At 38.6% G+C, this 14,396-nt stretch overlaps 1 long non-coding RNA gene across 1 annotated transcript; it reads left to right on the top strand.

Moving 5' to 3' along the window:
* The first annotated feature begins 463 nt into the window (after positions 1-463).
* LOC113604105 (uncharacterized) lies at positions 464-8,223 on the top strand. The gene is made up of 4 exons (XR_003425939.2): positions 464-532; positions 651-774; positions 3,932-4,010; positions 6,377-8,223. It is a non-coding gene; the product is annotated as an uncharacterized LOC113604105 (long non-coding RNA).
* The last annotated feature ends 6,173 nt before the right edge of the window (positions 8,224-14,396 follow it).

Below are 14,396 nucleotides of genomic sequence, written 5' to 3' on the forward strand. Positions count from 1 at the left end.
CTCTGCTGGACACACCATGGGTGGACATTCCAAGGAAGGCAATTTGTCCCCTTGCTGCATTTAGGGCAAGAGTGGGAATGACCTAGATGGGGGGGAATAATCGAACTTCCTGGATATCATCCAGTTTGCGGTTAGATACTAGGTCTAACTAGATACTAGGAGAATCAGTTATCCAGCACCTGAAGACCTTGGTTTTATGGAAAGCAGAAACCGGTCCCGTGAGAAATTTGGGTGCAATCCCTTCTGTGCGAAATGAGAAGCCCAGGTCCCAGCTGGCCTGTCCAAGCAACCCAGAATGAGGTCGGTTTTTGACAACCCTGCTTGTGGCACCATGAGTCTCATTCATCTTTGTATCCCCAGCACTTAGCACAGAGCCCGGCACATGATAGGTACGTGAGCACCGCCTGATGAGTTAATGAATAAATACACTTTTGTGCCAATTGAAAACAACTGATTTTGTTCTTGCTGATGAAATGAGAGGAGAGCAAATAAGAAACGTCGTTGCCTACATTTCTTGAATCTGCCGAAGTCGGTATGCATGCTGTGCCTCTGCTTTGGTAAAACCTCTTTGAAGAATCCCTAACTTTGTGAGAAGGCTCCCTGGCTGCAGCAAGGTCTACTTCTACAGAATTTCTATCATTTCTTTGCAGCTCTGGCAAGTAAGGCCGTGGGATCTGGATCTGAGTGTCTGAGATCTGAGACACTCAGCAAAGGAAGTCTCCACAGGCGGTGGCAGCTCTGGAATTTCCCACAGCCACTCCTCCAACAAGCTTTGTAAGTCTTCAGTACTTTGATTGAATTAGATGCACAGCAGAATGGGAAGTAAGCCACTGTTGGTGAAATGTTTATGGAAACAATTTGAAAAGTTACCTCCCTAAAACAGTTTTCTGTCGGACAGTGTTTGCTAAACTCTTCCCCACTGAAAACCCCTTTTAATATGATTTCCCCTGCACAATCCCTGCTTTGAAAGATTTTTGCAAGCACAATGAATTTACCTTCCCAAAAGGAAATCAAGGAATCAAGATTTTTTTTTCCCCTAACTAAAAGTCATCCCTGAGGTTTTATTTTAAGTAAACAATTACTTTCAAGCTTCCTGAAAAACTGAAAGTAGCTGGAGGAATTTTTCCCTGTTCCCTGGGACTGTGGTTATTACTTTCTGAAACTGCTAGGCTTCTAAGTTTGAAAATAGTGTTTCGGATGGCAGGCAGATAGCACCAAATTAACACAAGCCTGTGAGTTCTAGGTCTTTTGCTATCAATTTATCCTCATGACTGCTAATGAGTACTCAACTGTGGCAGCTATTCCTGCCCCAAATTCTCCCTGTGTAGGTGTCCTGCTGAGTGGTAAGATTTTTGTCTGATGAGCAGGCAGAGGCCAGACTTTCGCCCCCAGCTTTCTGTTAATGTGATTATCTTGGGAGAATGTTCAACAAGCAAACTGGACTATCCAACGCCTTTTACCTAAGGAGCTGTCCCTTTGAGATGTAGAAGAAGCCACTTGTCTCCCTAGGTCAAAGTCTTTTGTGGTACAAAGTTGTTTGGGATGCGGGAAAAATTCTCAAGTAAGAGCATAACAAAGCAGTAAGCAACACTATTTTCTAAAAGGAAAAAAAAAGATAACTTTTATTACCTTCACAAATTGTCATAGCACTTTTTGGGGGGGAAGATTAGAATAGATAGGAGCTTAGAAATCTGACCTTGGCTGGTATGAGAGTACAGAGAATCTGGTACTTCTTAATTTCCCATTTAGGTTCTCAGTGTTCCAGGAAGTGGTTTGCTCAAGTTTCTTTTCTCCATTTAGTTCTCCTGAATGCCCAGCTTCAGTGCCTGGGCATTGCTGCCAGGGATCCTGCTGGTGCATTCAGCTGCCATTCAAGGAAACAGCCCTCCACACCGCCTCGCACTTGGAAGTCTGTCTTACAGCATAAAACAGGTGGAAGGACATTCTGCCTTTAGAGTTCTACTGGCATGTCTTGCTACTTCTACTGCCCGATGCCAAGAATGACAAAAATCTTTTGTGTATGTTTGGGGGTGGGAAAGACCAGATAGTACCGTGAATAGCAGTTAACTTGCTGTTTGGGCAAGATTCCCAGGGCAGCTGTTGTAACTCAGGCGGCAATAACTCTAACACTTGGCTCTGTTTCTAGGATGGATTGATAGAAACTCTGGACAAATCATTTAAAAAATTATGCTCCTGTGATATGTTGAATGTATCACTGATCCACTCAAAAGCTGAATGTTTGTTAGTATCATAATAATGAAGCACAATGAGCATGTTAATCAACCAGGGTTGTGATTACACTTCCATTTCCATTCTAAATATCTTCTGCTTTCGGTAAAGTCATTGGCATCTGTTGGCAAAAATTTGAACTGATGCAAGATTTGCAATCTGTAGCTACAATTGAGACAAGATTACTTTTTTCATATGTTGGCAATCTTTTTTTTTAAGTTTATTTATTTATTTTTGAGAGAGAGAGCAGGGCGGAGAGAGAGAGAGAGAGAGAGAGAATCCCACTGACAGTGCAGAGCCCCACACAAGACTCAAACTCACGCACCATGAGATCATGAACTGAGCCAAAATCAAGAGTCAGACACTTAACTGACTGAGCCACCCAGGCACCCCTATATGCTGGCAATCTTACTTGCACAAGAAGTTAGTCAACTTCACAATGGAATTTTAAGTTCTAACTGTGAATTTGCCAATCATTTGTTCTTAGTCACGACTTCAACCTATGTTTAATTTTTAGTCTTGACACATACATGTACGCATACATACACGTTATTTTATTTTTGTGTGTAAAGAAAAAGATTATGTTAGTACTCAAGTGGTAGATATTCATGCTAGATTAAATTTACACTCCAGTAGAAGATAAAAATGTGACTAATTGAAATAAATTATTCCTGGAAAATGAATTCTCAACATAAAGTTATATGAATCTCAACATTGTCAAGTTAAATCTCCTCAAGATTCCCTAGACCTTATTAATGAGCATCAGTTTTAAAAATAGTTACATGGTTTTGCCTTCATCATTTCCTTTTGCTGAACACATCCAGACCAATAATAAGGGATACAACTGCTCCCATTTCAGAATGGGTTTAGCATGGGCAGTATTGATACAATTAATGATCCTATATCACCAGCAAAGCATAGAATTCAAATTGACCTTGGCCTAAATTGACTTACATTTTAATTGGGTTATTTGATCACAGCTGGAAAATTGGACCCATAGTAACAGCCATCTGGCCTGCCCTGTGTCTGTTCCTCCTGACCACTCACTACCTTGGCTTACCTATTAGGTCTCTTCTACTTTCTCGTATGTGCCTCAATCTCCTTGATCAAAGCCCAACGTGGCCTCAGTTGTGGTACTGGCCGAGCTGGTCTGTCCTGCCTAACAGCTTCCACTTACCAGTGCCAGCCTCTCTGTCATTCCTGGTGCCTGATCAGACCAGCAGCCTGTGCCAGTTTTGCTGTCTGCTTCCTAACCCATGCCTCAACCACTCCCATGGTGGCCTCTTCTGCCATCACATTTTCTCTGACACTCTTGATTTCTGCCTGTGTTGGCCGCAATCAGCTCAGCTGCTGGTACTTGCATGGGCCCACGTACTGCTAAAGCCAAAGCACAAGGTAAACTCGGTTCTACCACACTGACTTTGGTCCTCCCCCCAACTCATTGGACACGACACTAGATCTGACGGGGATTATAATCATGGCTTTCTACTTTTTGTTTGAGAATTCTTCCCCCCTTGCTGCCTCCTCCTTCCTGCTCTCACACCCCACAGTAACGGTGATGCCTCCTGCTTTATGTTGCCTTCTCGGGAATGCCCGTGAGTGGGCCAGCCCAGCAGGTCCCCAGGCCTGGCCCATATTCACTTGGATGCTCTTGCTACCACCTGCTTATATACCCTCCGCCATTGCACTGCTTTTTGGACAGGTTGATGGTGTTGCCTCTGTTCGCCTGCCTAGGATTTAAGGCAAAAGAAGCCCACAGATCAGAGCAGATACAGCTAAATGTAAGTGGGAAACGTGAAACAGTGGGGGGAAGGGGTTATGGGAAAGGAGGTGGGATGAGAGAATCTAAGTGGAGTTATTAGCAGGAGTAAGAGTGAATAACAGTGGTGCAAGACGGTGGGAGTGAGGGGGACATGAGAAAGTGATTGTGAATATAAAGAGAGCTGTACTTGACCATGAAATCCTACCCACTCAGAGCCCTGGCATTTGACTGGTAGCATGCCCTACACACTTAATGAACATAGTTTATTGAACCAATTCTCTTTAATGAACAAATGTCCCAGAAGATTTAATGAGAATAAAACTAGAAAGGAAGTTCCTAATTCCTTAAATATAATTTGTGAATTCTATGGAAGTAAGGCTGCTATGTAGGGCAGTAAAGGAAATCCACAGCTTTAACGTGACTTTTAACATAATCTTATCATATCCCCAAGAGATAATATAATTGGTGTCTGAGTGCAAAAATCTTGGGAAACCATGGACTACAATGTTACATGAGGAGGATGGTTTTCCACAATATAAGATGGTTTTTGTGTGTGTGTGTGAAACAAGGCAAAATAAGGTAATTCCCCATAGCAATAAATTAGGGATAATGCTAAAATTATGCTAAAAAGGAGTGGGAAACAGGCTGCTCAAAGGCCTATGTCATGATAATAATCCATTAGTCACGAAAATTTATATTTAAAAATTTTTCAATGTTTATTTTGAGAGAGAGAGAGAGAGAGAGCGAGAGCAAGCAGGCAGGGGCAGAGGGAAGGGGACAGAGGATCCAAAGCAGGCTCTGCACTGACAGCAGTGAGCCCGATGTGGGGTTTGAATCTGTGAACTGCCAGATCATGACCTGAGCCGAAGTCAGATGCTCAACCGACTGAGCCACCCAGGCGCCCCGAAAGTTTATATTTTTTAAATAGAGTATTGGTGAACAAGTTATTAGATACTTGGGCAATCATCAATATTTGTTTTCACACTTTAACACCTATGTCGTCTCTATCCTTGATCACACTTTTAAATTTACTTCAAGGTAAGTGGTGGTTTAATTTTTTTTTCATTTTATTTATTTTAGAGAGAGAGTGTGTGCAAGCTGGGGAGAGGGGCAGAGGGAAAGAGAGAGAGAGAGAGAGAGAGAATCTTGAATAGGCTCCATTCAGCGTAGAGTTGGCTACAAGGCTCAATCCCATGCCCCTGGGATTATGACCTGAGCCGAAATAAAGAGTCAGATGCTCAACCAACAGAGCCACCCAGGCACCTGGGTGATTTAAAAGGATTTTCTAATATCTCTCTTGAAATTGTGGACAGAAGTTGGTAAAAGTGGGAGGATGAGGGCAATAGAAGGAGGGGCACTTTTGTGTTATTATAAAGCTTCCAGTGTTGTGAGATTGTATTTTTGATTATGCTCAGGTATTTTCCAGCCTGATAGCTATTTATATCTGCAATTAGGAATTCAAAAACCCTCTAAAATGACTTATTCTATTTTTCTAATAAAGAATTGAAGGAGGATTCTGCAGGTTGCAGCTTTAATAAAAGAGCCTTACTCTTGTGTTTGAAGGGTCCAGGAATAGTAACTGAAACTGCCAAATAATCCGCAGGTGACTCTGATACCATACATTCCCATCTGCAGTCCTTACAATTTGCTGACAATGTGCTCCTGGATTTGCATCAGGAAATGGATCGTGGAAGTGAATCCTATTTCTCCACAAGAGCAATGTCAATAATTGGGGTCCTATCATCAAGGACTCAGAAGGACTAAATAGATTATAGACGTGAACAAGGTGTGCAAGGAAGGCAAAGCTATAACTATACACCTACATACTAATTTAAATAGCTAAATATACTCTATGTCCTAAAAAATGGGTATTCATACATTATGCAGTTTCCTTCTCAAAGTGGTATAATAAAATTTTATTTCAGACAGAAAACAAAATTCTATGAAAGCATATGATTTAAAATAAATGTTAAGTCTTCATAATTTTTATTTAACTCTTTCAGAGATCGTTGAAATTAGCAAGAGGACGTGATCCAACAGATTCATTTTATAGATGAGAAGAATGAGACACCAGAGGAGTTAGATAAATTGCCAAAGTTAGTCGAGTCAGGACAAGACTGTAAGACCACTAACTCCTAGGACAAGACCTCTCTACTTTATTTTGCAGCCCAGCAGCTCAGTGATGGCTTACTGGTGTTCATAACATATCGAAAAACTTTGGGGGTATTAATTACTTGAATAGCCCAGGTCATCTTTAGAAACTATATGAGAAAGTCTGAAAACAGACTATTTTTCTTAATCCATTTTTCCATGGTAAGCAGATAGGATTGAAATCATTGCTGTTTCAAAAATCGTTTGCAATCTCTCATTCTCTCCACTAAATAGTAAACTTCTGTATGGCCAAATAGCCCAGTGAAAACAAAATCAGAGAAAACTGAGCTCCAGGTCTAAATTAAAACAAATGAAGATTGATGGTGAATGCAGCAAAAATGGGTAAATCATTTATCTATCTATCGCCTATCTATTTTTAATTCCAGCATAATTAACATATAGTGTTACATTAGTTTCAGGTGTACAATATAGTGATTCAGCAATTCTGTACATTACTCAGTGTTCATCATGGCAAGTGTACTCTTAATCCTCTTCACCTATTTCACTCATCCCCCCACCCATGTCCCCTCTGTTACCATCAGTTTGTTCTCTGTAGTTAAGAGTTTGTTTTTAAGTTTGTCTTTTTTTCTTCGCTTGCTTGTTTTGTTTCTTAAATTCCAGGTATGAATGAAATCATATGGTATTTGTTTTCTTTGCCTTCTTTCACTTAGCATTATACCCTTTAGATCCATCCGTGTTGTTGCAAATGGCAAGATTTCATTCTTTTTTATGGCTCAGTAACATTCTCAAAATGGATAAATCTTAAAAATACAATGTTAAGTAAAAAAAGCAAATTGCAGAAGGCGATATGCAATATGGTGCTACTTTTTATAAAAGGTTAAAATGTTTGTTTATGTATATTTTGTTTAGAAATGCATACATATATTCTCAAGCTATAAAAACACGCATGGGATGATAAACACCAAATTCATGGTAGTGGTTACTTGAAGGGAAGGATGATGGACAGTGGGATTGGGGGAGGTGGTGCCAGGGATTTCATCTGCATCTGAAATATTTTAATTGTGTAAAAAAATTCTAAGGAAAGTGCTCAGGCAAATAAGGAAAATGTTAAAATTTGACTTGGCTGTATAATGGGCACCTGGAAGTTCATTCTATGATTCCTCATAATAGTTTTATATTCTGGACGTACCTCACTATTCACATAAAAGGAAAGAAAGAATAATTCAAGTTTAAGCAAAAGGAAATTGAGTATTTGCACAAACACATTAGACATTTAGGAACATTTAAATACATTTTTGATCTCAAACTTTGTTAACACAAGTCTATTTATGGATGAAGAGCATTATAGATTTAGCCCCATTCAAGAGTTGTAATTTATATGTAAACTGGTGTGCTATGAGATCCAGCCACTGCAGAGTTGCATTCAAAAAAAACATAAGTCTAATCTCAGAAGACGGGAAATAATGAAGGCTCTGGCGTGGGTGTGGTTGCTGCCATTTGGCTCCCACGCTATAGAAATATGCTTGCTTGTGACTGGGGAGATAGTACTATTGACATATGTGACAGCCAGCATAGGGATTTGACCCACCCTTAAGATAGATATATGGTATGACTGGGCTTCCAGAGTTTCGTGTAGATTTACCTTCTCTGGGTAGGATGGTAACTGATTCACTCTCTCTCCCTGATCAACAATCAGGTTCCTTGCTCCTTTCCCTTTCTGCAGAGAACTCTGTGAATTACACGATATTAAATCATTCCCAAACATAGGATCCAAGATCCTACATTACTTCTTCCTTGTCTATTTGAATATGCTTAAAATGATGTATTCTCTAAGTTATGGCTGTATTTTTTTCTCCTGATAAGGTGACCTTGTTATTTAATTTCTACTTTCTCCCTTGGAGTCCTGTCATCTACACCAAATTATGTTTTTAGAAACTCTATTTATAGTGTGTAGAATCAAAAATATGTTCTCTTTTGGGGCACCTGGGTGGCTCAGTCGGTTAAGTATCCGACTTTGGCTCAGGTCATGATCTCAGTGTTTGTGGGTTCGAGCCCCACTCAGGCTCTGTGCTGACAGCTCAGAGCCTGGAGCCTGCTTCGGACTCTGTGTCTCCCTCTGTCTCTGCCCCATGCTGCTCATGTTCTGTCTTTCTCTGTCTCTCAAAAATAAAAAATAAACACGTTAAAAAATTTTTTTAAATGTGTTCTTTTTCTAGTTTCACTGCTGTTTGAATGCAAATGTTTTTAAAAAATCTGATTCCCATAGGTGATGGGCATTGAAGAGGGCATCTTTTTTGATGAGCACTGGGTGTTGTATGGAAACTAATTTGACAATAAATTTCATATAATAAAAAAATAAAATAAAATAAAAATCTGATTCCAACATTCATTAGTTTCCCCAAGCAAATTAGTAAATCAGTCATACAACTGATTTGTTAAATAACATGATTACTAGCTCGAGTATTCATTTAATTGTATTCACGTTTAGGGGCATCTGAAACTCTGAACCATTTATATTAGATTTCTAGAATTCCTTTCCTCTGAAGGAATGATTCAGAGCCAAAGAAGAATTTTTAAAACAATGACTTTCATTCAAAAAGTATATACTCAACCTAGAAAATGAATAGGGACAGCAAAAAAAAAAAAAAAAAAAAAAAAAAAAAGGTAAAGAAGGGACAGGAGATTGAAAATGAACCGAGAACAAGAAAGTGATAAGTTTGGGGTTGAAAAATTAGACTAAAAAAAGGCAGGATGGAGGAAAAGCTTATCATAAATGCATGAAATGCAAATGTAATGGCAACTAGAAACAAAAATTGAGGTCAAGTTTCAAAATTGTGATTAGATCCAAGGTGTGGATCTGTGATTCCAGGGAGATTTAGCCTTATGGATCCCTTAATCAGAGACTAATTCTACATCTTTGTGATTTCTGTCTTCTTCTATTCACTAGCCCTTAACAGAACACAGTGACATCTCCTAGAGGTGGAAGCTAGCAGCAATGTAGCTTTCTACCTTTCCAAAAGTAGATACTAAATTCCTATCCAGTGGTAACTTTTCTTGTTTTTACTTGAATTATTTTATTATAGGACATTGAAAACAATAGTTATGAAAGTAGCTAAGATGTCACAAATGAAGGTTTTGAGTTCTGATTAAAAATTGGAACAGGAAATGATGCAATGTTAAGGGGAAAAAAATTAGGCTTTCTCCCTCCTTTCCTTGGCAAATCAACTGCCCAGTTATCAAAGAACTCAAGCAAATACTGCATACACGAGCATAACTGTTTCTAAATAAAATGTCGAGAATGTAAATGCTGCATCAGTTCCTAGTTAAGCATTCTGTAAATAAAGCCTTACTCTTCATCTTTGGTTTTATAGGAAACTTCCATGGTCAGAGATAGCGAATGGAGTGGAATAGTAGAGCCACCCAGTGGCTAATGTGGTTAACCACAGCAACAGTGCATTTCATGGTTCATTTTGTCTGTTTCCTGTTTCACAAATGAGTATATTTCCTCTTGAAGATATGGCACCAAGTACCTTTAAGAAGAAATTTAATAATGTGATAGTGAATATGAAATCCATAACTTGAATATCACTCACAAATTAGGTCTTCATATACAAGTTTGAAGAATTTGTGAGTAAGCAACTTCGAAAAAAAACCCCATATCATTTGGGGCACCTGGGGGCTCAGTCTGTTGAACCACTGACTCTTGGTTTCAGCTCAGGTCATGATCTCACGGATCATGAGATTAAGCTCGGTTCATGAGATCGAGCTCCATGTCTGGCTCTGTGCTGACAGCGTGGAGTCTGCTTGGGATTCCCTGTCTCCCTCTGTATCTGCCCCTCCCCTGTTCACGCTTATGCTCTCTCTCTCTCTCTCTCTCTCTCAATACACTGACAATTGTGTATTGAAGTTAACACATTTTCAATTTCCCTTTTTGAATCTGGTAGATTAAACAAGCTGCTTCCAAGAGAAGGAAACATGAGTGTAATTAATTATTTGATGTCTTGGTATAGGCTTTTGGGGGGATTATTCTGTGATAGTGATAAGTGAATGACTTTAACCACTGGGTAGCTAAAAGTGACATAAAGGTTTTATTTGAAAATGCCACTATTTGTAAAATTCCAGGAATAATATCTTTTTGTAACTAAACTCACAATGAAAGCTTTAGATGTCAACTTAAAAATGCATGAGGGATTTCACAGTTAAAAAAAAATCATTTTGGAGCTATAAGAACAACCATTTTTGAAGACTACTATTTTAGGCCCTAGGACCTGTAGCCAAGTTAAAAGGAGGTTTCCATGTGATTTGGCCTTTCAAGTCAGAAGATGATGCCCTCTTCCTTCTCCTTTGTCTTTTCTTCCTATTTTCCCTTCCCCTTCCTTTTCCTCTCCTCTTTCCCCTCTTTCTTCTTCTTGTGTTCCTCCTTCCTCTTCCCTCTTCTTCATCTTCATCATCATCATCGTCATCACCATCATCATTATTAAATGACTCTCATTTATTGAGGGCTTGCTATGTGCCAGTCACTGAACTAAGCAGTCTGTACGCTTTATCTCTTTTAATACTCACAGTACCCCATGAAGTAGAAATTACTATCCCTATGCTATATTCAAAGGTACTAACACTCCCAGAGGTTCATTTATGTGCCCAAGATCATATAGGTAATAAGTGATAGAGCTACGTTTGAGCACAGGTTGGTCTGACTCCAGAGCCTAAGTTCTTAACCACTTTTACTTTGTTGTACGATAGTGTCATGGTAATAGAGAGGATGTATTGACTAGAAAATACACTTCTACATGTGTATTTTCTCTGAGGATCTAGCTGAATGGACAGAATTCAAGGGTTTGAGATCCTGGGTCCCAGGCAGCTCTTACATCCTTTTCACAAAAGATATGACTAGTAATCTAAAGAAAAAATGGGGGCTCCTGGGTGGCTCAGTCATCTGACTCTTGGTTTTGGCTAAGGTCATGATCTCATGGTTTCATGAGTTTGAACCCTGCGTTGGGCTCCGCGCTGAGTGTTTGGAGCCTGCTGGGGATTTTCTGTCTCTCCAACTCTCTCTGCCCCTCCCTCACTCCCACTGTCTCTTTCTCTCTCAAACTAAATAAATAAACTTAAAAAAATAATAAAAAGAAGGGGGAAAATGAATTTCTAATAGAAGGGGAGGTGCTCAGATGTCCCCACTCTCCTGATAATTCTTGTCTTACTCCTTTCTGACTATCCTCAATTGAAAACAAACCAACTTTAAGGAAGGTGGTAATTTGAATCCCAGGTCTTAATTAGATTTTTCAGCTTGTTTTCAACTCCTGCTAACTGAAAGTAGGCTTTGATAGGAAACAGGTTAGAAAGAACATTAGGTCACTGGACAGTGGTGGGTAGGTCTGGGAGAAAGGAGGAAGAAGGATACAGTAAAGGGGAGATAAGAAAGTGAGAAAATAAAACTTCTTACTTCACAGTCTTAAATAGGGTCAAGTCTACATTTACATTTATTAATTTAAAGAAGTTTAAAAGTAAGAAAGGGAATACACACATCTGTCAAAAACTCCTTGGAGAAAATCACCTCTGTCCAAATCCAGAGCTGTCAGTCACAGCCTGACAGCTGGGGGGTAGCCTCCCCCGCATCCCCATCAACAAGTGACCAAGATGGGCCAATGAGAGTGTTACATCTTCATGGACATAATGATTGGTCCAGGGTAGGCATCAGAGCCAAGCAAGGATAATCAGAATCTTTCAATGACATCCGATATGTGGAAGTCATAGGTCTTAAAGATGAAGGCTTGAGATCTCCAGTGGCCATTTTTCTACTCTGAGAAAGCCCACTAAGGAATGATACCAATACGTCATTGGGTAGTAACGAATGGGAAAGAGAACTGAATCCAGTGATGACTTTTTGATAGTTAGCTAGCACCACTTGCAAGAAAATAGACAAAATGGCATATTTTCAGAAAATTTCAAAACGTTGATGACTACTAGCTGAACTAAAGCAAGTTTTAAATAATGCCAAATTCTTACTTTCATGTCAAGCTTAATTTCAACTGATTTTAAAATATAATGGCCAATGTATATCGAGAGTGACAAAATAATTACTTTTGACTTAGTAATTATTCTCCTGGGAATGTGTTTCAAGAATATGGACTAAGCATATCAAGATATTTATAGAAGCATTATTTTTAATAATAAAAAATTGTGAACTCACCTAACACTTGAAAAATAACTAAATAAAATTATGGCATATTAATGCAGTGTTATATTTTGAAACTCCAGCACTGATAAATATGATTTTATAAAATAAAAAAGTACTCAAATAGAAATAAAGAGAATTTATAGAAATGCTTTTATTTTATTTTTATTTTTTACATTAAAGGGTTTTATTTTATCCTTAAAGATTTTAGCTGGTGCAGCAATAAGAGCCACTAAAACTACCATAAAAGACGAATCAAAAAATCTGTGGGTTTACAACTACTTTGTATTTCAATACAGCACTTTTTGTTAAGAGCAAGAAAGTACTCTTTAAATATGTAAGAGGTGAGGGGTGCCTGGGTGGCTCACTCGGTTAAGTATCCAACTCTTGATTTCAGGTCAGGTCATGATCCCATGGTTTGTGAGATTGAGCCCCACATCGGGCTCTGCGCTGTCCGCACAGATTCCACAGAAACTCTTTTAAGTGAAAAAAGGCATTTCTAAAATTGTGCATGTATACTATTAGTTCAACTGTATAAAACTATATATACGCATAAATTCGTTATACATATGCATATGTATACAATGAAAATTGGAAGACATAAAAAATAATGACAGTTGCTAACAGATAGTGAGATTATAAAAAATTAGACTAAAATTTCTTATGAAGTCAAAAAATGTTTTATATAAAAGAAAATCATAGCTGGTATTTTTCTATGATGTTTCTATGAAATAGCAATCTAAAAATAGTTTTGGTTAACGAGAAGCCAAAATGATGTTTTGCCTGGGTGGCTCAGTTGGTTGAGCATCCGACTTCAGCTCAGGTCATGATCTCAAGGTTTGTGGGTTCAAGTCCCTTCACGTTGGACTTTGCGATGACAGGGCCGAGCCTGCTTTGAATTCTGTGTCTCCCTCTCTCTCTACCCTCCCCCACTCTCTCTCTCGCTCTCTCAAAAATAAACATTAAAAAAATTTAAAAAAGTAAGTCAAAATGAAACAATGTACCCAAACTGAGGTTTCTAAGGGAATATTGAAAAAACTGGAGAACCAATACATAACAGGTGGGGAATAAACATTGTGTCTCACATGAATCTGAGAAAAAGTATGAAATTATTCAGAGTGCCTTTTTCCTTCTTTAAGCTTATTTATTTTCATTGGTTCCTTGAAATCCTCACAAATGTGGGTGGTTTATAAGGAGTGCCTCAAACTTTCCCCTTCCTGAAGTGTTACTCTATAAGCTGCACTTTGGGGTAAAAGTGAATAAAAGATGGTTGTGTTAAACAAAGAATGACTTTCATAGACACAAAATGAAAAGGCTACAAGCATATAATGATTACAGGAGATTCCAGTTACATGTACAATAACAACTAACAGATTAAAATGTTGAGTTTGGCAGGGGAGTTAGCAGAAAAATGCCTGTGGTCTGGCCAATCATTACATGATAGAAGAAAGTGTATAAGAGAAGAATTAGGTATAATGCTGAAATTCCTGGGATTGTTTCCTCTGTTTCTCTGGGTAGATAACAAACAAAATTTATGGCTAATCAGGGATGCTGCATTTAGTTACCTGAGATTCTTAGCAGATGTGTGAAGAGTGACATCACCGCATCACTTTTGAACTCTGTGACAATTCTGTAGTCTTTTTGCTAATCTCATGATACATCTCCTCAATATGGCCCAGATATCTGGTAGTTCTACTGGATCCTCTACTGTCTATTATTGCACACATGAAACAGTACATGGATAGTTAACAAAAATCCTATAGAATCGGAAACTAGAAGCGGTATTAAATAGGAACAAATAGGAAATGCCATAAAGTTAATGGATTTTTGTGTCAACAGCTCTATCAATTATTAATTGGGTGACTTTGGGCAAATCACTTAGCTTCTCTACAGCTCTTCTCCTTTCTCTGTAAAATGAGTATTATCATGTAGTTGATAACATTTATTGTTACTATGCAATAGGGATTGTGCTGAGCAATAAAAATAAATGGTTACAGCATAATATCTAGCCTCAGGGAGCTCACAGTCTAGGGAAAGAGACACACTTATCAAGAGATAATTATCACATGGTAAATGCAATAGTAGATTTCACATAGAAGCATAGAGAAAGCATTCAAG

Source organism: Acinonyx jubatus, chromosome A2 (genome assembly GCF_027475565.1).
Source record: "Acinonyx jubatus isolate Ajub_Pintada_27869175 chromosome A2, VMU_Ajub_asm_v1.0, whole genome shotgun sequence".
NCBI lineage: Eukaryota > Metazoa > Chordata > Mammalia > Carnivora > Felidae > Acinonyx > Acinonyx jubatus.